The sequence below is a fragment of the Manis javanica genome, chromosome 4 (genome assembly GCF_040802235.1).
Source record: "Manis javanica isolate MJ-LG chromosome 4, MJ_LKY, whole genome shotgun sequence".
NCBI classification, from domain to species: Eukaryota; Metazoa; Chordata; class Mammalia; order Pholidota; family Manidae; genus Manis; species Manis javanica.
In genome coordinates this window covers 144,762,601-144,789,523 of record NC_133159.1, presented here as the reverse complement: position 1 = coordinate 144,789,523, position 26,923 = coordinate 144,762,601, and positions in this window count along the sequence as shown.

Below are 26,923 nucleotides of genomic sequence, written 5' to 3'. Positions count from 1 at the left end.
CATTGTGATGTCTGCAACTCTAATCCATTACCACATGGATAATTGTAGCTTCACCCCTTACTTATCTGTAACCTTCCACTACAAAAGCAAGAAGCCTGGCTCCTATTCACTTTCTTAAATGTTCAATTCCAGTATACATATATAGTAGTTCATAAGTGTTAACCCTTTCACTATCATTTAATTCTAAATGTTTAATATTCATTGATTTACTCTTTAACCTTGAATTATTTAGAAGTTTGGTTTTTACTTTTAAAACATAGACAGTCTTATTAGTTCTCTTTCTATGGTTGATTTCTAATTCTCTTGCATTGTGGTCTAAAAACATGTCCTGTATAATGTTGATCCTGTGGAATGTTTTGAGACTTCCTCTGTGATCTAATATATGTTCAATTTTGATAACACTTCCATACATGATTGAAAAAAATGTATGAATTTTGGTACATCTATTGTATGCCATTAAAAGCATCATTATAAAAATGTAGAAAGTATACAAATGTTTGAGATAATGTGAAATGAAAAAAACATTAAACACATGCTATGTTTGCAGCGGTGTAAACTATTCAGGCATAAAATCAAAGACTGGAAAGGAATAAGCAAAAATGAAAATAAGTATTGACATATAGTCATGGGAGTCTAGGTAATTTTTTTCTTTTCCCAAAATTATGTTTAATGTTGTTTTATTTCTATAATTTATAAAACTAACAAGTTACCCCCAGAAAATACTGGCTTGATAAATTAACAAAGGATCAAAAGTATTTAATTTTATAGGCAATTTTTGAGCCTGTACCATGTGTTGGTCACTGTGCTGACCTAGGGAAGGACCCAGGAATGAGAAGTCAAGGTAATTTTCTTCAGAGACTCTTAGTTCAAGACAGGCAGACCAAGCACAAGTAGTTTCTACTCAAAGCAGGTAGAGAGCCCCAAAGCAGTTCATACATGGCACAGCTGGAAGACAGGATTGGGAGAAGTGCATTTGCATTCAGCAGGGAGGAAGAGGTATGTGGTGTCCTTGTGGGAATGGTGGGAATTATAGAGGATCTCAGGATTCCCGGGTGGACACAGGGAGGGGCTACAGACAAAGGGGAGACCTAGAATAATAATAAAATTTGATGCTTGTGTAAGACTTTCGAATTTACAGAATCTCTCAGCACATATAAATATATATATATAATCTCACTACTATTTACCTATCTCTATGACTGTTGTTTACCCTGTGAGGCAGATATTACTGTTTTTATACCCATTTTTACAGAGTTGGGAATTGAGGTTCAGAGAGGGAAAGTAATTTGTCCAAGATTACACAACTAGAAGTGACAGAGCGAGTACTCAGTTTTTTAGTTTCAGGTAGAGGTTCCTTCATGTAAATCCCTTGTAGAAAATAACTCCTTTGCAATGCACTTAGAGCTATAAAAATGGCGTGGCAAAGCTGTCCCACTCAGTGAGAAAGAATATTATCATAGTTCCATGCAAAGAGGAACTGCTGTGGAAACAAAGTGAAGACCAGAAAGTTAAGCTGGACTAAGATAAAACCTAGTGGAATATTGTGGAGTTAGACTCTTGTCCTTCCCTGACCACAGAAGGGGTCCACCCAACTGCCTCAGAGGTACCAAATCATAGCGCTAGGAGCTCAGAGCCACTGCAGCCATGGACCCATGCTAGATGTTCAAGTTGAGTTACTGTTCCATAGCCAGTTGAAAAATACAATGTGTATATTTTGGTGTATCAGTATACATCAATACCAGTAAAGGGATTATTTAAAAGACCATAAGATGTGAAAGATGAAAAACTTGCCCAGGGGAAGAGCATTCAAAGCTGAGGGAAAGGAATGTGTGGGGGCCTTGGGATAGAAAGGAGCCAGAAACTTTGGAAGCATGAAAAGCCTAAATCTGGCAGCATGGCTGGAGCCAGAGAGAGGTAGAAGCAGGCAGGCTGTGGTAGGGGTGAGGTAGGCAGGAGCCAATTTATAAATAAATAAAACAGGCATGAATATAAGTGAGTAATACCAAATTGCATTACAAGAGTCAGTCATCACTGTTGGACTCCTCCCCTGAAAGAGTGCATGCAGCAGAGACTTCATCCTGAACTGATTTGGAGACAAAGAGAACTCAGAGGGCCAGCACACCTGTGTCCCCTGATTCCCAGCTGCCATGCTTGATTCCTTCCACCTTGCCTCAGCCCCAGATTCCTCACCCGGGGATAACAATATCAAGGCTCAGAGTTCAGGGGAGATAATGGCTGGAAGGCAGGCCTCATAACAGGTGCACAGCCTCCTCTCTCCTGCTTCTGTGTGTGCTCTTGCAGCCCACTTGGGGTGCTCCTAAGTGAAGGTCAAGTGTGGCGGTGTGAAGTGCCCCAGCTGTAGTGTGCGGATGGATGCCTGGGTGCAAATCCCATAGCTGTCCCTGGGCCAACTGTGACTCTGGGTGCTTCTGTGTCTGCACAGGTGAAAGTGGGGCAATCACCTGATCCATTTTGTGGGGGGGGGTGTAAATAAGAGAATAAGCTCTCTTTAAGCATCTGGCATTTAGCCTGACACATAATAAGCACTCAGTAAACGTGCATGTTATTTCTACCCCATCACTGGGTAAATGATAATCAGGACAGGACAGAGTCAGTAGCCGCTGGTTAGGGGCCTCCGCAGGGTGTCCCTCCCTCCCCACATCCCTATCCCTCTTGCCAGCCAAGGGCTGCTGCAGAGAGAACAGCTGCAGGCAGAGTGCCGTCCCCACCCGGTCCTCACTCAGATCCTCCCCATCATCCAACTGTATTTCCACTTCAATTTTATCAGCGGCCAGGAACTGGGTAGGAGATAGTAGACCAGCTTTGACACCAATTAGCCTGGAGATTGCTCGATAGGGCTCTGCCCAGGCTCCGGCACCCGTGGGCTCACCTCCCTCGCCTCTCTTTTGTGTCCATCTTGCCTCTCCCGCTGCCCTCCGTTCCTGCGCCAGCCAGGGAAGGCAGGGGAGGGGGCCAACAAGCTTGTTTGCATTTGGCCACTTTTTTTTTTTTTTTACCAGACCCTGACAGGTGGCACTGCGGGTCTCCCACCTCTTCAGGGCTGGGCCAGGACACCCTGGGCCTTCCTTAAGCCCCATTTGCTTTCTGGGGATGGAGTACAGGTGCATGTCTGGTGGGGATTAGGGAACCTGACCCTGTGCAAGATGCTATGCACACCATCCCATTTAATCTTCCCAAGAACCCTGAGAAAGGAGATAAAGAAAGGGAAACTGAGGCTCAGAGAGGCAAGGATACTCCCCCAAGGTCACACTGCACAGAAGTGGTCTGGCCAGGATTCAGGCTCAAATCTGTTCATTCAAAGAGCCTTGGTGAGGGTGGGTTGGGTGTATTTACACAATTGCTATTTTCCCTTTTCCTACTATAGAAGTCATGGGCATTAATTATTTTCCAAGTTTATTGCAAGACAGGAGGCAATGTAAGGTGGGGGTGATGGAGGCCCTCAGAGTTTCCAAAGTGGGGATAGTAATGACTTCTTCTTTCTCTTTCTGCCCCCTACCTACAACAACATGCACCCTTCCAGGGGCCCTCCTCACTTTCCCCTGCAGTCCCCACCCTCACTCTAGGCTCGGCCAGAGGAACCACTTTGCTCTGTTCCCTCTAGACTAATGGCAGAGGCCCAGGAAACTCTGAGACCCAAGGGGTCTCTCCCCAGCACCTCCCTAGGGCCTGGGGGAGGGGAGGCTAGCTCTGCAGGGTTCCTCACCTTCATTTCCGGGGTGCTACTGCAGAAAATTTATGTCCCTTTCAGGTTTGGGAACCGATCCCACACTCAAAAGAAAGAAGAGAGAAAGAAATGATTTTAATTTTTTTAGGTCCAGAAATGAAGCAGAAGTGAGTAAATTTTAATGAAACGGTGCAAAAATGACATCATTTACTCAGAAATCATTAATTTGTCAGCATTAATATTTCAGCTACAACATTGCCTGTCATTTTGTGCCTGCAATGACTGATAAATCTATAAAAGCGTGCTGCTAATTTACTGAATATTTATGTGCAGTGTCATTTGCAGAGTAAGAATGGAATTTATTTCGTGCCGGGTTCTGCAGGAGAACATTCCCCACAAACCTTCACCCTGGTGGGTGGGGGAGGGCAGGGGGTGCTCCAAACTTCCTGGAAAATTGGTGACAGGATGGGGACAAATGGGGCCCTATGGCTAGGGCCCCCAGCTCCAGCACCCTCAGGGGGGACCACCTTACTTTTGCTCTGGTGCAAAGTGCTTTGGGAATGCCCTTCCCCCTCCCATCTTGGCAAGTCCAAATTTTACCTCTCCCTAGCAGTCCTCTGTGTGTTTCTGCTCCCAGGAAGGTACCTAGGATTCTGCACTGCAGTGGGGTGGGGCTGCTGCTCAGGGGTGTGCGGCAGGCCCTTAGTGGAAAGGATGGCAGGGCAGGTGGGCTCCAGGACCTGAATCATCAGAAGAGAGGGTCAGAGAAGAGATTAAGTACTGGCTGTGGGAGTCAGGCAGCCTGAATTCCAATTCGGACCCTATGAATAGTGTCAGAAAACTGGGGCTCAGTGTCCTCATCTGGAACATGGGGACAGTACCAGTACTTGTTCCTAGGGACTCTGAGGATTGACTGACCTAATGCATGTAAAGCTATTAGCAGAGGACTCAGGTAACTTGCTGCTGCCAGTATGGAAGAAATCACTGCCACAGTCCCTGCTCCTGAAATGGCCCTTTCCTGGGTCTCTTAGTCCTGAGGTGGGAACTGTAGGAGGTCCTGAGATCCTGTCCCACAGTCCTGACAGGAACGTGACAGGGTTCCTTCTTCCCCTACGTGGATCTCCCTGCCCAACCTTAAATGAAAGCTCATCCCCGCTCCCCACTTCCTCCTCATCCCCACATGCTCGAGTGACCACAATGCCCAAGTATCTATCCAGAAACAGCTTCCTGAAGCACTCAACTGGTGCTTGGGGAAAAGATGACCATCCTTTGAAATGCCTCCATTTTACAGAGAGCAAAATCAAGGCTCCGAGAAGGGTACCAGAGCCCAGTGACCTCTTGCTCCCACTTCCCCAACCCCCATCCCCCATCCCAACAAGAGCAGGAATCACAAGCCTTTAAGTTTTGCGCAATTTTGCTCAATTTCCTGCCTGAATGGCACAGGGCCTGACCCTCTGCAGGTGCTCAGGAAATGTTCGTGGAATCAATAAAGAACAGCTAAATCTCCCATCTTCTGAGAGCTGTTTGTCTCCCCCTCCCTCCTGCTCCCCACACTCCATGGGGCGGACTCTGGCATCCTCCCCTCTAGTGCCTCTCATATTCCTTTCTCTACCTTGTTTGCTGACGCTGCTCCACTGGAGTCCTTCCTTCATGCTTACGTGGACCACAGCAATAGTGTGTGCACAGATCTCCCTGCCTCCATTTCCCCACTCTGATACAGTCAGCACAGAGCTGCCAGAGTTACTAAGGAGCAGTCCTGAGAGTGCCATTCCCCAACTCAGAAAGCTCCAGCAGGTCCCTGTTCCCCAGGGAAATGGCATCATCATGCCTGTCTGGGTACCTGCTGCCCTGCTTCTTTTTACTTTCTCACACATGCACCCACTGGGTGCCATGTTCCATGCTTCCTAGTCTCCAAGCCTTTACTGTCCCTTCCATACAATGTCCCTCCATTCCTCACAGCCAAATCCAACCTATCCTTCAAGGCCCAGCCCAGACAATCCAGAAAGCTTCGTGATCCCCTCCAAAAAAATTTCTCCTCATTCTAAGCACAGGCTAGGTCTCAGCACTGATGTCACCTTCTCTGAGAGGCCGCCTTGCCCACCCAAACTAAAATAAGTGTTTCATTTTCCTCTATGCCACCTGAAATGGTCCTATATATCTGTGCTCTCCATGAGGACAGAGACCTTAATGCCTTGCTCACCCCTTTAGTCCTAGTGCCTGGCTGAAAGTGGCTGTTAGTTAGATGGATTTTTGTGGCCCTTATGGGTGTGTTAGAAAGTAAAACTGTGAATTCCCATCTTCCGGGAGAAGATGGGGGTGGGGGATGGTGCTCTGGGGCAGGTGGACAGGTAAGCATGTTGGGGACAGGGATATGGTAGGTTGGGGTCACTAGTAATAGAAAGCGCTGCCTGCTCCCAGAAGCTGGATCCAAGAAAGGCTGCAGTGGGGAGGTGCCTCCCCACCCTTGTCCTCCCTGTTGCCACCCCCCACCCGCCCCTCCAGCCCATGACTCACACTCATTTCCTTCCTGGAGTCAGTCTCATTTGCTTTCCCTAAAAGCTGCTGGAGGAGCCAATATGTACGTGATGAATATTTCATCTCCTGAGCGTGAGTTTGTGGGAGAGCTGTGATCACCCAGGGAGGGAGGGCTGCCCAGCAGTGCCTGAGAAGGAGGGGCACTGAGGGGGACTCTTGTAATAGGGGCTCAAAGATGCAGATTCCAGGACCTACCTTCTATGAACACCCTTGGTAATGAAAGGTTCAGACAGGCTGGAGCAGCCCTACATCTGGGGCACAGATTCTTCATGCTCCCTGGGGCTCTCAGCCTTTCCTTGGGGTTCACCTCTGGCAAAGGCAGACTTGGCTATAAGCGCAGAGGCTCAAGGTGTCCAGGCCGAAAGTTTGCCTGCCATGATAGTGGCCAAAGGTGTGGAGTCTGTCGTGGTGGTCATGTCTAGTGGCTTTCAAACTAGGGTCTGGTGACATTATCTCACCCCAGGGACTGACGCTGGGAAACTGCAGATTGAGAAGGGAAGGAGGGGACAGATAAAGTGCTCAGGAATAGGGAAGGGTGAGGACTCTGGGCAGCCAGTCACTTCTGTTCCTTGTTCATTCTTGACCCCTCCATTGTGAAAGCCAGAGGTGAGCCCCAAGGAAAGGCTGAGAGCCCCAGGGAGCATGAAGAATCTGTGCCCCAGATTTAGGGCTGCTCCAGCCTGTCTGAACCTTTCATTACCAAGGGTGTCCACAGAAGGTCACTCCTGTTCCTTGTTCATTCCTGACCCCTCCATTGTGCCTTCCCCCTACCCATGTCCCCAGTATTCCCACAGGGATGGTCAACTGGGCTTCTCTAGCTCTTGAATCTCTTGGTCCTGGCTGCCAGTCCTCTGCTCCTTCACCAGTTGAATGTCCTCTGAACTTCTCTAAGCCTCAGTTTCCCCATCTGAAAACTGGTGGCCATGCCATCTGGCAGGGTGATTCTGAGGGCCAGCAGAGTGCCTGGCACATAGTAAGGACTAAACACCCACCCAGCACATGCAAACATAAAGCACCACTGTTGCAGTCTCCCTAGCACCCACCTCCAGTTAGAAAACAAAGCACCATTCAGTCCCTCCTCTTTCTCCTAAGTTCTCTCTCCTCTCCCTCTGCCCTGTCTGCCCCTTGCTGCCCACCCTACTCCACAACCCTGAGCCTCTACTTCCCAGGGAATGCCGGGGGTGGAGGGAAGGAAGGTACCTTGGCCTCAGCCAGCCCTGGGTCCAGATGACCCCTTGCCATGGACCCCTTGCCCTGAGCCCCAACCCTCTGCTGCCAGTTCCTGTCCCTCCCCCACTGGCCAGGAGCAATCCCATTGCTCTCATCTCCACCCACCACATTACCCTCTGAATACTCTCATTATACCATTACTAATTAGGGCTGCTCAGCAAATTGGCGGCTGCATTAGAGGGAGACAGTGTGCGGGAGCATATGGCATAATATCGTATTAATGAACACTCTAAATTCAAACCCGGGTCAGCTGCTCGCTTCTCGCCAGTGTCACCCATACTAAAGGGAGGGAGGGGGGAAAAGCAGTCAACCTTTCCTTCGCCTTCCTTGCCTCTCTCCAAACACACATTCCCCAGCGTGGGCTGAGCTGGCTGAGGTTTTTATCATATTTGGTGAGTGGAGAGAGAAGAGAGTCTGGGCCCGCAAAGGGCTTCAGAAGGGCCTCCCCTTCCCCTGTCATGTATTAGCATGGCCATGCAAAATAATAACTAATAATAATAAGCCAGGGCCTGTGGGCCAGGCTTTCCACCCAGATTATGTCCCCCAATTATCCCTTGGAGGGGGTTTTAGCCCAGAAGGGCAAACTAAAGGCCTAGAGGTCACGGAGCTTTCTCAAGGTCATGTGGCCACGGAGCTGGAGAGTTCAGAGGGAAGGGACCAGTCTGAAAGGCTCAAGAAAATCCCAGAGCACAAGACCTTCTCTTCCTCTGCCACCCCCAAACCAACAGCACCTGTAGACCCTCAGGGCCCCAAAGTCACTGGTTTTACCAGGAGGTCAGGGGACCTGGGAGCCATCCAGTGAACTCAGAGGCAGAGCTCAGGTCCGGGCTTGCTTATGCTCAAGCCCGAGGGTGGGGCTAGGGGACCATTTCCCTCCACTGGGTAAGAATGAGAACCTGACTTGTTGAGCTTCAGACGTCACCCAGTGGGGGGCAAGGGTCCTTCCTCTTCTCCTCTCTCCCTTGCCTCTGTCCCATGCTCCTCAGAGGAATGCAGAATGACGGATTCCCAGCTGGCCTGTGAGTCTTAGAAGTACCCTCTGCCTCCCTATATCCTGGGAGGAGGAGGTGAGTAGAGAGACATGTGTGTGTGGGGGCCCTGTTGGCATCAGTCTGAGGCAGCCTTGAAGTCTGCTCTGATCAGGGCTCCTGAGCAGAATGGGCAGACCTGAACTAAAGCTGCCTTCTGCCCGCTCCCCCGCCAGGGCGCAGAGCCTACTGATGCTGGGCCTGAGTCCATCCGAGGCACCCCTCCTCTGGCAGCTCTGGGCCAGGCGTGAGCTGAAAGGGCCTCCCTGTGCCATCCGTCTTGCTGTCTGATGGGGTGATATCAGTGATCCTTTAACAGAAACCAGAAACCAGTTCCCTGAGCAGCTGATTCCTCATTTCTCCTCAAAATGAAGAGCTGTTCCATTCCTGCTGCCTGCTGAGCCCAGAGACTGGGGAAAGGGCTAGTCCACTCAAGCCTGGGTCTCCCATCTCTGCCCAGGTTCGTCCTTGACCTACTCAAAGCATCCTTCAGCTTTGCCTTCCCAGGGAAGCTTTCCTGACTAAGGCCACAAAGTCCTTGGCATCTGAGAGTGTCTTCGAGATTCACTTTATGTGACGTCCCCAGTTGAGGACAAATCTCTCAGAGAAGGTTGCAGGGGAAGAGCCTGGCCAGATTCCAAACAAAACAAAATCACTCCTCACCCTGTGGCCATCCCATCCCAACTCTGGGAGCCCAGTTTTCTAGGATGAGGCATCATTTGAGCATCTCAGGTGTGTGTATAGGTACTTTGGGCTAGGAGGCAAGATGGATTTCAACTCCAAATGAGTCACAGTGCAGACCTCTTCTGGTGTCTTCTCTGGCATCAGTCTTTATGAATTATCTTCCTAATACCCTCCCTGTCTTTTCCCCCACCCTGGAGACTGAGAAGATCAACAGATGTTGATGAAACCCTGAGAGGGTTTATCAGGACACATTGGGGAACCCTTGTCAGAGCATTGCAAGCTCTAAGAGAAGGCCCTCCTTTCCCAAGTGTCTCTGAGGACCTGGAGCTCCTATCCACCTCAGGGCCTATGTGATATGCATGTGGGGAGGGAGTAGGGATGGGTGGGTATTGCCTGCCTTCCAGGGCCCCTGATCAGGAATCAATCAGAAGTCACCTGAGCTTTAATGTCAGTAGTTGCTGCAGGACTCCGTGAAGTGAGTGCCTTCTCTGTTTACTTTTCCATCTGAAATAGGTGTATTGACAGTAGCTTAGCAGGATTGGAGGATGCTTCTGTGAAAGCCTACCCATTGAGGCCTGGGGCTATGGCCTGAAGATCATTCCCACCTCCCCAGTTGGCTTCATGGAAAAGAAAAAGGGACATGCACAGGCTGGGACACAGAGTGGGGGTGGGGGTGGACGGTGGGGAATTGCTGACAGGGAGTGTAAGAGGCCCCTCCCCACAGACCTGCAGTCCTCCAGAGAGGCCCACCGACACAGGGCAGGGCACTAGAACCCAGCACTGGAGTGGGGCAAGGGGACCCAGGGAAGGTGCACCCCCTTTTCTCCCTTGGCCTCAACCACTGGGAGCCCTAGCCTGACTAAGCCCTTCAAGGGCTTGCATCCCTGGCCCCTCTGGCTGGCATCTATGCTGTGTTCCCCAGTCCCTGTGCCCTGCCACTCACGCTGTGGTGAGAGGATCATTTTCCTTTGTTTCTAGAACCCAGCATATCTTCTCCCTCCTCCCCATATCTCTCCCAGCAGGGGAGCCTAGAAGGAGTAAATAATTACCACCTCTCCCAGCAAGACAGAAAGTGGGGGTGTCATCAAGCTGGGATGCCAATTACTTTATCTGCCCCCACCCAAGCCATAACCACCACCAGTCCTCACAGCTGAAGCCCCCCCACCTCCTAGTAGGGGAGTAAACAAGCCTGGGAAAGGTGTTGGCTGGTCTCTGGATTTTAGAAGCAGCTTGCTGGGACTTGCCTGGGTATGGGGACACCCCCTCACTCCATCTCTCTCCAGAGACAATAATGCAGCTCTGCGTTGAAGCTCCTGCTCTGTATGTGTGTGTGTGTGTGTGTGTGTGTGTGTGTGTGTGTGTGTGTGTGTGTGCATGTGTGTGTACACATCAAGATTCCAAGGAGGTTTGGCATCTTCCCCATGAAGGAGGCTGAGCTAGAGGAGCAAAGAGGCCATCTCCTTGGAAGCCTGAAGTTGGGACCTAGGGAGGTGAGGTGATACACAGGTGACAAAGACAGTAGGGCAGACCTCCAGATCAGGGTAAAGTGCACCTTCCACAAGAGACTTCTGTTATTAGAGCTCTGTCCAGGGGCTCCCCTAAAACCATAGAACCCAAAGTCACACTTTGCACACAGCGTTGTCCCAGTGCCCTATGTCAAGGGCATGAACAGTACTGAAAACATTACTATTTCATTTTACATAATGCAAAGTGAAAGTGCAAATCCATATCCAAAATTATGAAGGCTTCCAAGATAGCAACAGAAGAGCATTAAACCATTAAGCCTCCTAAGTTCAGGGCTCTGGTCACACATCACCAGCCCATGAGCCTTGTCCTGGGCTAGGACCGTATCAGTCTACTTCCGACAGTTGTGAAGCTGTGCAGGCCTTGTGCCAAATCTGCACACACATTCTAGAACGCGGCCTGGAGTCAGGGTTCAACAGCCACAGTGACCCCATTACAGCCGTGGCTAGGTGCAGTCAGCCCAGCAACTCCAGCCCAGGGAGGGGAAACTAGGTTGGCATCCTGAGTCTGGGCTGACCCCCAGAATCAGAGGGAGCTGGCCTGAGGATCAGATCAGATCTGGCTCTTGCAGGGGGCAATGGGTGTAGGCCCTGGCATCCAAGGGAGAAGCTGCCTAGAGCCAAGGCTGTGGATTTTAGAAGAGGGCAGGGGCCAGAGGTTTCTGGGGGCTGTGCTTCTTCAGTGTTTCCATGTGTCTTGCAGAGAGCTGTGCAGGTGCCGTTCACCTCTGTGGGTGCACAACATTGTACGTGCAGGCGATGCCTGTGCTGGGCGCTTTGTGCGTGGGCTGCACATAAATCTGTGCATGTGCTTAGAGCCCCAGTGCAAGGGGGGCAGGTTTAGCTTCCCTCCCTACTGCTGCTGCCTCCGTGGTGCCCTGGCCTCTGTTATAAAGGGCATGTTCCTATCCTCCGGCATTCTGCATTGGAATTCAGGCCCTTGCCAGTCTGTTCCCTGCTTGCTAACTATAAACTATCTGATTTATATTCATTAACCAATACTAGACAGAGGCAGGCGCAGCAAACTTCAGTGGGGGACATGCCTCCATCGACAGGCAGACTGCATTTCAGTTAATTAAGGGGCTGTAATTGTTGTCCAGGACAAGGGTCCCCAGGGCACAGGCTTTGTAAATAACCACCCTCCACAGCCCCCATCTTTCACCCTGCCCCTCTCTCCCCCCTTTCCTCCTTCATAGTCCTCAGACCCAGGTAAACAGCACCGGTGTCAGGGGTGGGTGGGGGAGAAGACTGTGGGAGGTGAGGGTAAAGACCTGAATGTGGGAGATGCCCTACCTACATCCGGCCCCAGAAAGGGTACAGTTCTAGGGCCTGAGGGAGGCTGGGGGAGTCCTAAACAGAGCATTGTGGGGCTGGGTCATAGAAATCTGGATTTTACTGCCCAAACTGGCTCAGTCTGGGAAGGCAGGGCCCGCCTGCACACAGGCGCTGTTGTGCATGCACTCACATGCACATACTCCCTCCAGGCCAGTTGTTTACGCTGCTTCCCCCTTATCTGCCTACATACCCACCGTGTGAGCTCAACCCTGGAACCTGGGTGCTGGACAGGCTTTCTGACATCTCTTGGGCATCAGGAGACTTTAAGGGGACCTAGCAGAGAGTTAAATAAGAAGGAGGTGTTCTCTCACCAGCCCAAACAAATCGAGCGAGGATCCTCCTCTTACAAGAATCTAGTGAGGAAGGCTTGTCCTCTTTGGGATCTCAGACTAACAGGAGAACTTGCTTCTGATAGGGGAGTGGGGGTACAATCCATGAGCTCCCACTGTGGTAGGAGAGAAGGTGCCTCCTCTCAAGAAGTTCTGGTCTGATGTAGGCTGGGCAGTAAGGGGTGGTCTGGGAAGACGGAAGTGTGATGAAAGACGTCCATGTTAAAGATGCCCAGAGCAGCCACTATACATCATGCAGGTGAGCAGGCACTCCTGGAGAACTCAGCAGAGCAGGAAAGCGTCCTGGAAGAAGGGAGTCTTGAGCACAGCTTTGAATTAAGGCATGATCCAGCCATGTGAGCAAATGAGCTTTTCTGGAGGAGTGTCTTATCCAGCATTTCTTTGCACAGACATTTCCAAGTGCCCACTGCGTGCCAGGGTAAAATAGCTGTTAAGACCTGCAGGGTCCCTGCTCTCCCAGAGAATAAAAGGGAGGGAGACATTGTGCATTTGTCTGTACACATGCCTCGTATGTGCAGGTCATGTGCATGTATAGGTATGTGCTATTAGTGCACATTTTCTAAATTTCTGTTGAGGGCTTGCTGCATTTCAAACACACTGTGAAGCACAGGAGAAAACAGCAAGCATGACAGTGCTTCTGTCCCCATAGAACTGACATCAGCCGATGCATATACGTGTGTGCATGTGGGATGCAGTGCACGTTCATGCTCTGTGTGCTCATGTCTGTATGTGCAGGCTGCTGAAGGGGAACTTCCACTCACTCAGGATTTGAGCAAGGATTCATACTACCTGTGACCATTCCAACCAGCTCTAGGAATTATCCTCTGATGTTCTGAACCTGTGACCACTTCTGCTTGCACCCTTAGCACCCCCATCCCTTACTCTGGGCTCACAAATTGTGTTTTGTTTTTAGCTTAAAAGGTATCAACTGTCCATGAATCACCCCAAGGCAAATCGGAATTGATTCTTGTTAACCTTATTTGCAGTTTAGGATTATCTGTGCCCCTCTTCTGCTCCACCCCTGACCCCATCCCAGGCATGAATCTCAGGGTTGACCGTGACCTTTAAAGTGACTTGACAAGATGCTCCTGGGAATAGTTATTTAACTTGGATCTCTCTAGACAGAGTCAAGTGAAGAAGAGAAAATAAGTTTCCATGTCCCTCCCACATCACTTACTCTCTCCCCATTTCCACCTATCAGCTCTTATCTGAAAGAAAAATTAGAGAGTTATTAGGAGTTTTATTAGGGGTGAGCATGTTGGTAATGAAATTACATTTCAGCTCCTTCTCAGCCCCTGTAAGTATTAAGTGGTTTGATCAAGGTGTTCACACAATTAATTCTGCGGGATTGCAGAGAGTGACTCTATTGACAGTTAGGTTTCATACCTGGAACTTTGTCTCTTAGTCAAAACATGCCTTCAGGAAGCTTGGAGGATGTGGGAGCCCCTGTCAGTGAAGGCCTTTGCTGAATGCCACATTCAAACTCATATAGATTTTTTTTCTTTAAGCTTAAAGGAAATTTTAGGTGCCAAAATTAAGTTATTAAATCTAGACCAGGAGGGACAAGATAACCCCACCTGCTGCCTCCAGCTTATTCAATGGTCCAGCATAGCTTGAGTACCCACACCAGCTCTCAGACTAATCCATTCCCGGCCTCTTTCCTGAGAGAGGGCAGCCAGCCTTCTTCCCCTGGCCTCTCTTGCATGTTATCCTAGGCTATCAAGAAAGCCTTCTTTGTATCCCACTCAAATCTCTGCTGCTTTAATTTAATCCACTGACTCTTGTTGGATCTTCAGGGGATATAGAAGGCTGCTTGGTATGGCCCTTAGTGAAACAACACTACTGACAACAAAGGTCATGCTCTTAAAACTAGGGAATCTTCAATTCCTGGGGCCTGGGGCACTGCCCATCGAAGACCCCACCCCTCTTTCCCCTGTCTTCTGGATAAACTGCTCCGGCAGGGATGTGGGGGGCCCTAACACCAGAGCTTCAGGTTTGCAGTGGCTCTTTACTCAGTTCCTGAGTAAGTCCTGCTTCTTGGTAATGTCTCCCGTGGGAGAGCCCACGTGTACCGGAAGGGAAGGCTCTGCAAGTATTGGTGACAATGAGATGTTGGGAAAGGAGCGGAGGGGTGGGGAGAGGGGATGAATGGACAAACATTGGGAGACAGGAGAGCTTATAACAATAGTGGCAGCTACATCTTTGAACCCTCACTAAGGGTTCTGGTCTGATGTAGGGTGGGCAGTAAGGGGTGGTCTGGGAAGACGGAAGTGTGATGAAAGAGGTCCATGTTAAAGATGCCCAGAGCAGCCACGATACATCATGCAGGTGAGCAGGCACTCCTGGAGAGGCATGTGCTGTTTTACATGGTTTCATGAAATCCTCCCAGCTGCCTGAAGAAATAGATGCTCTTTTATCTGCCTTTAGCAGATAAGAAAACTGAGGCTCAGAGGAGTTAAGGCCTTTTCCAGGTCCCACCACTAGTGATTCACAGAACTTCCTGGGAGGGTGGAAAAGGATCACATCTTCTTGCTCAGCTGGGCTCACTCTATTGCCTGAGACCTCCTCTGCTTCCAGGAAGCCCTCCTCTAGCAGAAACAGAATGTGAGGGAGTTGCCCACAGCCCCTTGGCACCCCCATAATTCATCCTGGCCTACACTTCTTTTCTCAGCATCTCACCCTCTGCTTCTTGCTGGCCTGTCCGCCTGTTCATCTGAGTATTTGTGTTTTTGGTAATTGGATCACTTGTCCAATTCTGACAGCAGTGGGCAAATCTTAACATCTGACCCCCAGCACTGTAGCACCAGGGGCTAAAGGAACCCCTAGAAAGAAGAAGATTTTGTGCTCCCTGACTAGCAGGAAGCTAGCTGGTCAAAGCCTTGGGTGAGGGCCTCCTAGGCCAGGGAGTGGCCTTTCATCCCAGTGTCTGAGAAGGAATGAGAGAAAGTGGTTATGGGGCCCTCCATCTCCTCCTTTACAAGGCTTACAGCCTTTACTCAAAACCCCAGCTCAACACCATGATGACCTACAACAAAGGATTTAGGCCACCAATTTCCATGCATTCATCTGATGACCTTTTGTGGCCACAAACAATACATAACAATAACAGGGACATCAGGATAGGACATCACAGTACATCAAAGGAGGAAAACGAGGGTATAAATAGTACAAATGCAATTTAAGGGGAGTATATATGTGAGACTCTGTGTCAGGCCCTGGTGCTGAGCAGTATCCACATTGCATCTTGCTTCCTCTTCACCATAATCCTCTGGGGGTAATAACAGTATTATTGTTTTCTTATAAATATGGAAATTGAGGCTCAGAGCAGTTAGGTAGCTCACCCAAGGCCACACAGCTACTAATGGGTGAAGTCAAGATTCCATTCTAGGTACTCTGGCTCTAGCCCCTGGGCTCTAACCACAGCCCTTTAACAATCACATACTGTTTGCCATGCCTTTTCACTTTACAGTCCTTTTCACTTTTATACCTTATGATCTTTATATACATATTCACAACCACTCTATGAAATACCTATTAACAAGCCCATTTTATAGATGAAGAACTGAGACTTAAAGAAGTCATGAAACTCGCCCCAAGTCACAGTGCTAATCCACTCTGGCAAAAGAAGAACTCAAATTCAGGTCTTCATGATGCAAAGCCCTGCACTCTTTCAAGGAAAGAACAGGAACAGACAAGAAAAGCCGACATAAGCAGACACAGCAGAGAGAGCGCGAAGCAGAGGCCTGAGGAAGGAAAGGAGAAGCACTTGCCTCCCTTTGCCTGTCTCTACTCAAATGTAGAAAAAATCATTTTAGGCAGGTGCCTTGAAGCCTTGCATTTAAGAAAAATGCATGGAATTAAGTTCCTAAAAAGCTAGGAAAGCTGAACCAAACCATCATTGGGGCTTGAAATGAGATTTTATGTTTTCTTCATTCTGGGCACTGAGCCATTAGTGGTGCCACGTGCCAGGCTGGTGAAGAGAACTTGTCCTTGGGGACACCAGGAGCTGGTGGCTGTCCGCCCAGCCTGGCCCAGCCGAGCTCTACCCTGGTGAGTGCCAGCTGCCTGTGGGCCATCTACGGGCCAGGCTCAGAGAAAGTCAGAGGGGTGTTCTAACTCCTTGCTGCTCAAAGTGTGGTCCACAGACCAGCAGCGTGTGTGAGATTTTGTTAGGAATGCAGTGTTGGGCCCTACCTACCAAATCAGAATTTGTATTCTAATAAGGCCTGGGGGCCATGTGTCTGCCCAGTGCAGTTTGAGATGCATGTGCTAGCTGAGATCTGAATAGAGGAAGGACAGCTCAGGTCTCAAAGGCCCCTTCTTCCCTACCTAGGCCCCAAGTTCTGAGTAGCTGACACAGCCACTAGGACTGCTGAAGCCTGACAGCATGTGGCCCTGGGAACAGGGGAAGCGGGGAGGGAGGCTGTTCCCAACCTGAACCATTTGAGATGCCTGCCAGCTATAGCCAGAAAGGGTGGGGGTGGGGAAGTTTGTCTCTGTCAGCATATCTTTCTGGAAGGAGAGTCAAGGTGCCCCTAGTTCCCTCCCCTCCCGTATGAGGATGGAGTGTAAGAATGCCATGTGCAAGGATGGCAGGGCAGGTGGCCAAGGGTGCCACATTCACCTTCCCCAGAAGCACCACGGTTTGTGATTTGCATGGTCTGTCCAGGCCCTGCTCGCCCAGAGCTGGCCCCAAAGGGTCAGACTGTAGAGCTGCTTCTCTCCAGAAAAGGGGGATGTCAGTCTTCTCCGCCCCCTCACCCCCAGGCCTGAAGGAGTTTCACCCCCTCCCTTTGGACGTTTGCCTCCCCGGGCTCCAGCTGAGGCACCTGCCTTCTCCAGGCCACCTGGCCCACAGGGCCAGGCCCTCCACTGGCTCCCTGAGTACCATCTCCTTAAAGAGACCCCTGCTGCAAGCCTCTTCACAGTGTAGCCACCAGAGGGGTCTCCCAGCCTGGGGAAGAGGAGGGGTTCCACTCTTACCCTGAGAACTATCATGTAATCCAAGGGGTTCTCAGCCCTGACTACCACTTCAGTCACCTAGGCAGCTTTAAGAAATAACCATGCCTGCAGTCAGCTCAGGCCAGTTAAGTCAGAATTTCTTGGGCTAGATGGGGGATGAGGGAGGAGGCATCAGTATTTTTAAACACTGACTAATGTGCAGCCAGGGTCAAAAGAACCACTGAGCCATCCATCGACCTCACTTAACCCATAAGGAAGTGTGGCCCAGATAATAACAGTAGTGTAGCTGCATCCCAAAGAAGGCCTTGCTCAGGGTCACATGGCAGAGCCAAGACTAGAACATACCTGTCTGAGCCCTGACAGGCTTACTAACCTTGCAGCCAGGTGACCTGAGCAAGTTGCCCAACCGCCCTGACTCTCAGTTTCCTCACCTGCAAGATGAGGATCATCATGCCTAAATTAGAGACTTGGGGTGAGGATGCCTGACATGTGTAGATGCCCAATAAAATGTTGCTGAATATATTAACGAATAAATGAATGGACACTCGGGAGGTTCCCTGGGAGAGACCTGGTGTGCTCCACTTTGAAATCTAAGATCTGCAAACCAGTTGTAAGAGAATCCTAGTTGTCCAAGGTTCCAGAACTTTTGAAACTTCTGGGAGGGGGGATGTAGGGGATCAGGCAGCAGGAGGCTTTTCTTCAAGGTCAGAGTTTATCCACTTGGTTGAGGCCCCAGGATTTCAGGCCAAGGTGTGGTCTGAAGAATAAGCACTTCATTCATCTTCTAGCCGCCTCCCTCCCCAGCCCTGTTCCACTGGAATGGCTCTGGCCCCCTTGTGGGAGGGGCTGGGATGCTCACCTTCTCTTAACCCGTCTCCCACGCTGGAGCCCTGCCAGGGCACCTGTGGGGTCACCCAGATGCCTGCATGGCCAGCCCCTGGGGCCTTGTTCCTGTGCTGACCAGGATGAGGGCTAGCCAGTGAAGGCAGAGGTTTCTCTCAGGTCTGGTGACAGGTAACTGGCCTCCTCTGAGGGCTGGAGGAGCGAAAGGGGTGAAGGGAAGTCCCTCTCAGCCTCCCCCGGCCTTCAGGCCCTAGCAGGCACCTTTCTGCCACCACCCCCAGTCAATTTCCTGGTTCTCAAACCTCTTCCTGCCCGCTGTGCTTCACTGCTGCTGCTCCCCTCCTTCTAAAGCTGCACTTCCCACCGGTCTGCCTTCTCATTCCCCACCCCCACCACTTGTCACCAAAACCCCCAGGATGGTGGGGCCAGAGGTGAGCTGGGGCAGGGCCCACCCTGCTCAGCTCCTTCATCATGCTCTGATGAGACAGAAATCCTGCGGATGGAGAGATCAAACTAGCTGCACTGGGCTATGAAGGGGGGCAGGGAGTATCTCCTAGGATCTGAACTGCCATCCCGGGGCAGGAGGGGGCACTGGCTTGTTTTCCTTCCTTGAGCAGGTACAGAAGAAGCCACATTAACAAAGCCCTGCCTTTGAAGCTTGCCTTTGAAACCTGGACTCCTGGATCTGAGCCAAGTAGCCCAGACGCCAGTGCCCTCTCCCCAACCACCCCATCCAGCCCTCCAGAGGTGCTGCTGGGGCATCTGGCCTGTGAGAGCAAAGGGTCCTGGCCCCTCCCCACCTTACAGTTAGAGCCCTGGGTTGAGAGTGACTGGCAGGGCAGGGTGCGCAGGGAGGCCGCCCGCCCCCAAGCTCAGATTTTAGGGGGCTCCAAGACACATATGCTCCCAAACATGTATCGGGCATCAATACACACATTTGGTCTCATTTATTTCTCACAGTTGTTACTGTGTACTAGGTCCTTTTACAGATGAGGAAACTGAGGCTTTGAGAGGTTCAATAATTAATCCAAGGAGTTAGGATTGGAAATCTGATGTCAAATCCAGGGCTGCTCTCCTCTGGGAACTGCTTTCCCCTCCTCAAAGATGGAAGATAATTTCTAATTCTTGGTCACCAGCCCAGATAATGTGCTTCAGTCCCCAAAACCAACAGCTCATAAAAGGCTGCCCCTTTCCTATTCCAAGCTGTACTGATTGCAGTGGGCCCCTTCTTCCTACCCCATCTGCACAGAGGATGGACAAGCATCCAGGTCTCCAGCAGGAGAACTTTCCTTCTCCAGGCAAAGCACCCTCACTTTGCCTTTGTATCTGCTGTATTGCTGCCGCAGAGGATGGGGAGCTGAGGTTGAGGGTGGTGAGCAGGGATTCCCAGTGTCACCACTGAACTCCCCTTAGAATAATGGAGAGGTGGGCAGGGACTCAGCAGTTTCTCAGGTGGATGTTGGGGGGTGAAAAATCCCTCCCCACCCCAACCAATTCCAACTCAGGAAGCTGCCTCTCTCACCTGACTACTCACCTGGCTCTCTGCTTCCTCTCTTACTTCCACTACCCCATCTCCTGGCCCTTCACCTCACTCCAAACAACCTGATCAAAGTCAAGAATCTGGGAGCCGTTAATGATCTCCTTCCCCTCTTTCCTCCACCTCCCCTCTGCTTTTTCTGACAGGACACAAATAACTGGTTCCTGAGGTGGAACCAGACTGGATCAGAGATGGAAGGGCTTCTGCATCAGTTCCCTCATTTTACAGATGAGCAAGCTGAGGCCAGAGAGAGGGGAACTTTGTTAAGGTTGTGCAGAGAATTAGTGGCCGAGTTGGGACCAGGACACTGTTTAGACCTTTGGAAGCCCAAATGGGAGATTTTGCTTCTCCCCTGGCACAGGTATTTCAAAATAGAAACAACATTAAGCTATATAATACATATAACTAATGAAAATCAGCACTTTCCAGTAGAACTTTCTGGAATGATAGGAATGTTCCATATTGGCACTAATATGGTAGCCAGTGGCCCTTGGTGGCTGTTAAGCACTTCAAGTGTGGCTAGTGTGAGGAGATGAACTTTTAAATTAATTTAACTTAAATTGATCTAAATTTACATTGAAATAGCGGCATGCGGCTACCGGCTGTAGAATTTGACAGCTCAGAGCTGTATGCTAAATTAACATTTCTTTCTCAATTTTCTGCCAGCAAAATTCTGTTTAGTTCATCAAAGCTGAACTTTTGGGTTTGGGTTTTGTTTTAGGGGCACCCTAAACCACTAAGTTTGGGTGGCAGTGAAAATAGCATAAGCAAAGAAATGGGCAGGAAATGCATGGTGTGGTCAGGCTCAGTGTCCAGGGCACAGGATGCATGCAGGCTCAGCAGGGCACAAAGATTTTCCAGTCCTCTGAGCTACAGTCTCTCTACCTTAACTTGCTCTGACCATTGTCCAGTTTTTTCAGGGGGACTATGGTGGCTTTGTGTGCTAGAGGAGGGGAAGCCTATCTGAAGTGATAGGAAGGGAAGGAGGAAACAAGGGGGGAAGCCAAATGGCTATGGGCTATATGAAAACTGAACAGTGATGGGGACCCCTGGGTCTCCCTGCCTATACCCTAACTCTGGCAGAGACACCTGGAGGGCAGGACAAATGCTGAGGCCATTTATTGTCACAGCTCAAGGAACTTTAGTATCTCAAACCCCCACCAAAGTTTCTGACCCAGGGTCCTCAGAATAACCTTCTATTCCAGGGAATTAATAGTAAGGGGACATCCCACAGTCATGGTAAGAACTGGGGATCCAGAAAATACAAGCAACTACAAATTAATATGACAAAGAAAAAGAACTTGACATAAAGGTGGGGAAAAATGTAGGAACAGGCAATTCACAGAAGAGGAAACCCAGATAAATGATCAATCAGTAGGAAAGAATAATCAACCCTCAGCCATTGTACACTCATCTGCAGCCCAAGAGTAGTGGATTACATCAGGGACAGTCAACCAGGCAGAGCATCACACCTTAAGCTTACACAATTACATATCAATAAAGCTGGAGATAAAAGGAATTGTCACCCTCACTAGTAATCAGGACAATGCAGTTAAACAACATTGTGGCATCATTTCGCATCCATTAGTGAGGCAAGCAGAGGCTTATATAAATAAGCCCTTGCACACTGTGGCTTGTCCTTTGGAATCCTGACACCACCACGTTGTGAGGAAGCCCAGGCTAGGCATGGGGAGAAGCCATGTGGAAGAAAACTGAGGAACACACCCAACAGCTAGAACCAAGGCCCTCATACATATGGCTTCAGTTGAACTGTCCCAGATGTTCAAGCCACCCAGGCTGAGACCCCAGGTGTTGTGGAAAAGGGACAAGCTGTCAGCCCTGTGCCCTACTTGAATTCCTGATCCAAAGAATCATGAGCAAAAAAAAGGGATGTTGCTATAAGCCACTAAGTTGTGGGGTGGTTTATGATGCAGCAATAGAAGACTGAGACCTGTCATCCAGCGATTCCATCCCTAGTTATATGCCCCAGAGAAACGCTTGCACGTGCGCACAAGGAGATAAGTACAAGGGTACTTGCAGCCTGTCAGTAAAGGAAGAATAAATTGAGGCATATAATACCTTCACTCAGTAAATATGGTACAGAGCTACATGTAACAAGGATAAAACCAAAACGTGCTGAACAAAACACCTCAGGTGCAAAAGTTTACATACAGGATGTGATTTATATAAAGTATGCACACCTGTCCGATGTAGTGCTTATGTATTTATAATCTATGTAAAACTTGCATGGAAAGAAGATACCCTAAATTCAGGAGAGTGGTTACCTCTGAGGAAGGAGGAAAGGAGGAAAGTGAGATTTTGGAAGAACAGACGAGGCATTTCCATTGTATCTGCATGTTTTGTTTCTTTAAAAAATATAACCCTGTTCCTCAAGGGAGGAACAACCTAAGACAGGCACAGTCGCAGGGGGGCCATCAGGTGAGAATTTGGGGATCAACAGAGGTGAGGCTCAGAACCTCACCCCCCCTGCTTTGAGAGAAATCTTCTGCATCCGTGGATGTCTTGATGCCCTTGTCTAGCCTGGATTAATACTTAGTCCATAGGCACACACCTGATCATCTGATCATCTACATTTGCCTTCTTACAACACTAAACTATGTTTTCTACCTTTATCTTGCATCTACCTACCACTTCAGCATTTTATTAAAAATAAAAATAATAATAATAGTAGGAGAAATGGGGGATCAACATATAGATCAAGTACAAAAATCAAACGAATATTCATATTTGACCTGATTGTTTATAGGTCATATTGCATGATCAAAACCGAAAGTTTCTGTGATGACTGCCCCTGTACTGTTCACCATGTAAGAATTTATTCAATATGTAAGAATTCGTTCACCATGTAAGAACTTGTTCGTTATGCTTCAGAAGATTGGAGACTGACGAGAATTAGGCTTGAGATGGATTAATGATTGTACATTGAGCGTTGACCCCCCTATACTGAATTTTATTGTTGTTAACAACCATTTGATCAATAAATATGAGAGATGCCCTCTCAAAAAAATAAAATAAAATAAAATAAAAAATAAAAAATAAAAAAATAAAAAAATAAAAATAATAATAATAATAGAAATGTGGGATCAACATATAAATCAAGTACAAAAATCAAACGAATATTCATATTTGACCTGATTGTTTATAGGTCATATTGCATGATCAAAACCGAAAGTTTCTGTGATGACTGCCCTTGTACTGTTCACCATGTAAGAATTTATTCACTATGTAAGAATTCGTTCACCATGTAAGAACTTGTTCGTTATGCTTCAGAAGATTGGAGACTGACGAGAATTAGGCTTGAGATGGATTAATGATTGTACATTGAGCATTGACCCCCCTATACTGAATTTTATTGTTGTTAACAACCATTTGATCAATAAATATGAGAGATGCCCTCTCAAAAAAAAAAAAAAAAAAAAAAAATATAACCCTGACGCAAACGTGGCAAAATGTTAAGATTTAACAAAGCTGGGTAGAATATACATGGATGCTCATTATATTATTGTTTATAGTTTTCTCTGTGTGAAAAATATTTCATAATAAAAAAGATAATTTAAAAAATAAGAATGGAGGTGAAAGGTGCTCTCTTATTGGTGAAGGATAATTTGATAGATGTGGAGAGCAGGCTCTGATGCCTCCCAGACCTGGCCTGGGCGCAGCACCCCTCCCCAGGCCAGTTGTGTTCCTGCCCATGGGTTCCTTAAGTCCTCCCCATACTGTTACCATAGAGACACCCCCCTACCTTTCTATTAAAAAAAAAAAAGACTTCAAGTAGTTGAGTTGCTTCAGCCTGGTGGGGAGGGCACAGGGAAGCAGGCTGTGAATGGGGCACCTGCCCAGGACTTAGGACACTTGAGCATGAGTCCTAACTCTCTCACACCTCCTTGCATGACCTTTCACAAGTGCTGTCCCTCTCTGAGCCTCAGTTTCCTCATCTGCAGCCCAAGACTAGTGGATTCGATCAGGGACAGTCAACCAGGTAGAGCATCAGAATCAATACCCGCCCCTCTACACTCAACCAAGGAGATTAGAGTCACTCCCGTAAGGGAAAGGAGAGCAGGCATTTGAAAACACCTCTGGGATGGTGATACCCACACCTGGCTGAGATGACCTCTGAAAGCCCTCCAGTCCCAACGTTGTAGAATTCTAGGATTCTATTTAAATTCTGTTAGGAATGCCAGTAAAATTTGCAGGGCACATCTGAGATGTCTGCTCTATACACTTTAGGCTAGTCTGTCCATCCATTCATCTATCTATCTATCCACCCATTCAAGAAACATTTGCTTGGTACTTAGTACATGCCAGACACTGTGCGAGGTGCTGGAAACACAACAGCAAACAAAATAGATAAAATAAAAATCAACACATAAATCTGTGGTCCACTTCTAAGCACTTTATGTGTGTTTACGTATGTATCCTTATACCAGCTCTATGGCACTATTATTCCAAATTATAGATGGGGAAACTGAGGCACAGAGTAGTTAGGTATCTCATCCAAGACCTACAGTGTAAGTGGCAGAGCCCGGATGGGAAGCCTGAGGTCCTGTGGCAGATCACCCTCTGCACCCTCCCCTGGCCTCCCTACCCAGATCCTTCTTCCTGGGCTTTCTTACCATGCCTTCCTGCAGAGCAGAGTACCTTTCTCTCATTCCCTACCTCTCATCTCAAATCAGCCTAAGGACTTTTCTTGACACAGGGAGGAGGGTTGTGAGCCACACAGAGCCCAAGCAGGCCTGCCATGTGCTGAAGACAAGGAGCCTTGTCTTTTGTATTTGGGGTCAGAGAGGACTGCCCAGCACCTGCACAGAGATGGGAAGGGCAGAGCTCTGATTTCCAATTGGCAGAGCTTCACAGGGAGGGGGTTGGGCCAGGGCAAATGGGACCTAGGAGTCACCAGTTATACCATTTACTGAGTGTCTGGCAGTGATCAGGTGAGTGCTTGACAAATTCCTCGATTCATCTTCACAAACTCTGCTAAGGTAGTAATCATTACTCCTATTTTCTAAGTGAAAAAACTAAGTCCAGAAGACCTGGTGACTTTCCCAGGTTCTAAACAGAGATCTGAACCCAAGCTCCCCACTGTATTCAGTCCTTCCGCAAATCCTTCCTGTAGGAGCCAGGCACTACTCCAGGTGCTGAGGACGGCTGGGAGCAGGGCAGGTAAGGCTCCTGCTCTAGCAGAGTCTACGTTCCGTTTGGAGCAGGCAGATAGTAAATGAGTAAGCAAGCGATCATTGTTACTCCGAGTAGTGACAAGTGCTGAAGACACTAACAGTGGAGAACATGATTGAGAGCACCAGGGGAACTTCTGTTCTTTACAATGTGATAAACAGTCACCCTGCCAAAGAAAGCCTTCCAGTATGAAACTCGTAGAAAACTGGGGGTAAAATATAACAAACGTCCCACTACAGGTATAGCTGAGGTGGCAAAAAACAGGGAAATTTTCAGAAGTCAAAACCAAGGAAGAACCTGGAGCTTCCTGGAATAGAGCCTGAAGCTTTTCCTACTCATGTTGGCAACATGGAACTTTGAGTTTTAAAGGCCTTGAGAAGGACAGGAGACAAGGCAGGAAGAGGAGGAAGAGGGACTGAACACTCATCTGCCACACATGCCCATAAAGGGGAGACCCTTGAGGAGCTACATTCTCAGTAAAAGGTGGAACTTTTACTGATGGGGAAAGAATCTACCTATGCAAAGGAAATTGGAGAAACTTGGCTGCTACTGTCTTCCCTTAAACTTGAGTGAAATGAAAAAACCTCTCCTGAGAATCCCGGAACCACAGACCTGCCTGCCAGTGGGTTGGCTCTGACTCCCACCACTTGTGTAGAGCAGGAAAACCCAAGGCAACAGATGAAGCAAAATGGACATAAGTCGGTATCAGGCCTATGGTTGAGGCAAAGACAGAGCCTTGCTAGAGGGACATACCTCCAACCCAAGCACCTCAGGATTCTCTTAAATAAAACTCTTCAAGCATGAGCCCACATTCCCAACTACATCACACAAGGAAATAAGCAGCCGTGAGTGAGGCTGCCAAAACAAGGAGCACCAGATTCCGGTCCCTATGAATTCCATCTCAGGGAGTTACCCAACAGAACCAAAAACTCTATGTATATCACATGTTTAAAGCAATGTAAGAAGGAATTAAATATGACTAAAGAAGGTGACATTGGCTTGGTGGACAGGGAGGAACTTTTGAGGAAAAGACTTGAGATTAGACTTGAATGAGGATAAGGAGCTGTCCACACTCAGACGATGGAGAAGAGATCCCAGGCATTGGAAGCAGCAAGGTCTAAGGCCCCAAGACAGGACTGTACTTGGCCTGTGGAGGAGGGGAAAGATCGGTGTGGTAGCTAGATGACCTTGAGGGAGTGTGACCCAGGACGAGGTGAGATAGGAAAGGGCTAGATCATGGTGCTGGGCCCTGCAGGCCTGGTGAGAAGTCTGATTTCTTCTTAGTGCAATGGGAAGCTTCCAAGGTTTTAAGCAGGAGCTTGACAGGATCTCGTTTGCATTTTTAAAAGATCACTTTGGTCAACCCTGTGAGGAAAGGATGGTGACAGGGTCCATGTTAGAACCTAAATTCCAACTCTAATCATCTCCAGAAAATCCATCCTCCTTGCCAGAGAGGGTTCCAGAGGAGTATGTGAGGGGAGTAAGTGTGTGAGATGGGGGACAGGATGGGGAAAAGTTACTGATACTGAACCCAGTCACAGAGAAGGAAATAAGGGGCTGAGCAGGATAGTTCACTCTGACCAAGCCCTGTTGCCCATATTAATGACTTAATCCATTGATTCACTCATTCAGGGAAGTGCTGTGGAGTGCCTCCTCTGTGCCAGGTACTATGTAACCACTGGGGATGGATTGCTGAGAGGCCCAGCCTCTGCCCTGGAGGAGTTTGCGGAAGTAAACAGACAAGGGCACCCCCTGAGGAAAGCTTTTGGGAGCAGAGAGGAAGGGAAAGTGCCTGTCCTTAGGGAGGGATGGCATCAGGAAAGATTTCTGAGAGCTGACAGGTGCTGCTCCTCCCTTCTGTCTCCCAAGACCCACCACATCTCCAGCTGAACCTTCCTGCACCTTTCCCTGTCAAAGGCAGAGTGTGGGATGGCTGTACCTCTCCGACAGGGAGCCCCCAGCTGGGAGGAGGACTCCTGTGAGGTCCCCTGAGGAGGGAAGAGAGGAGACCGTGGCTA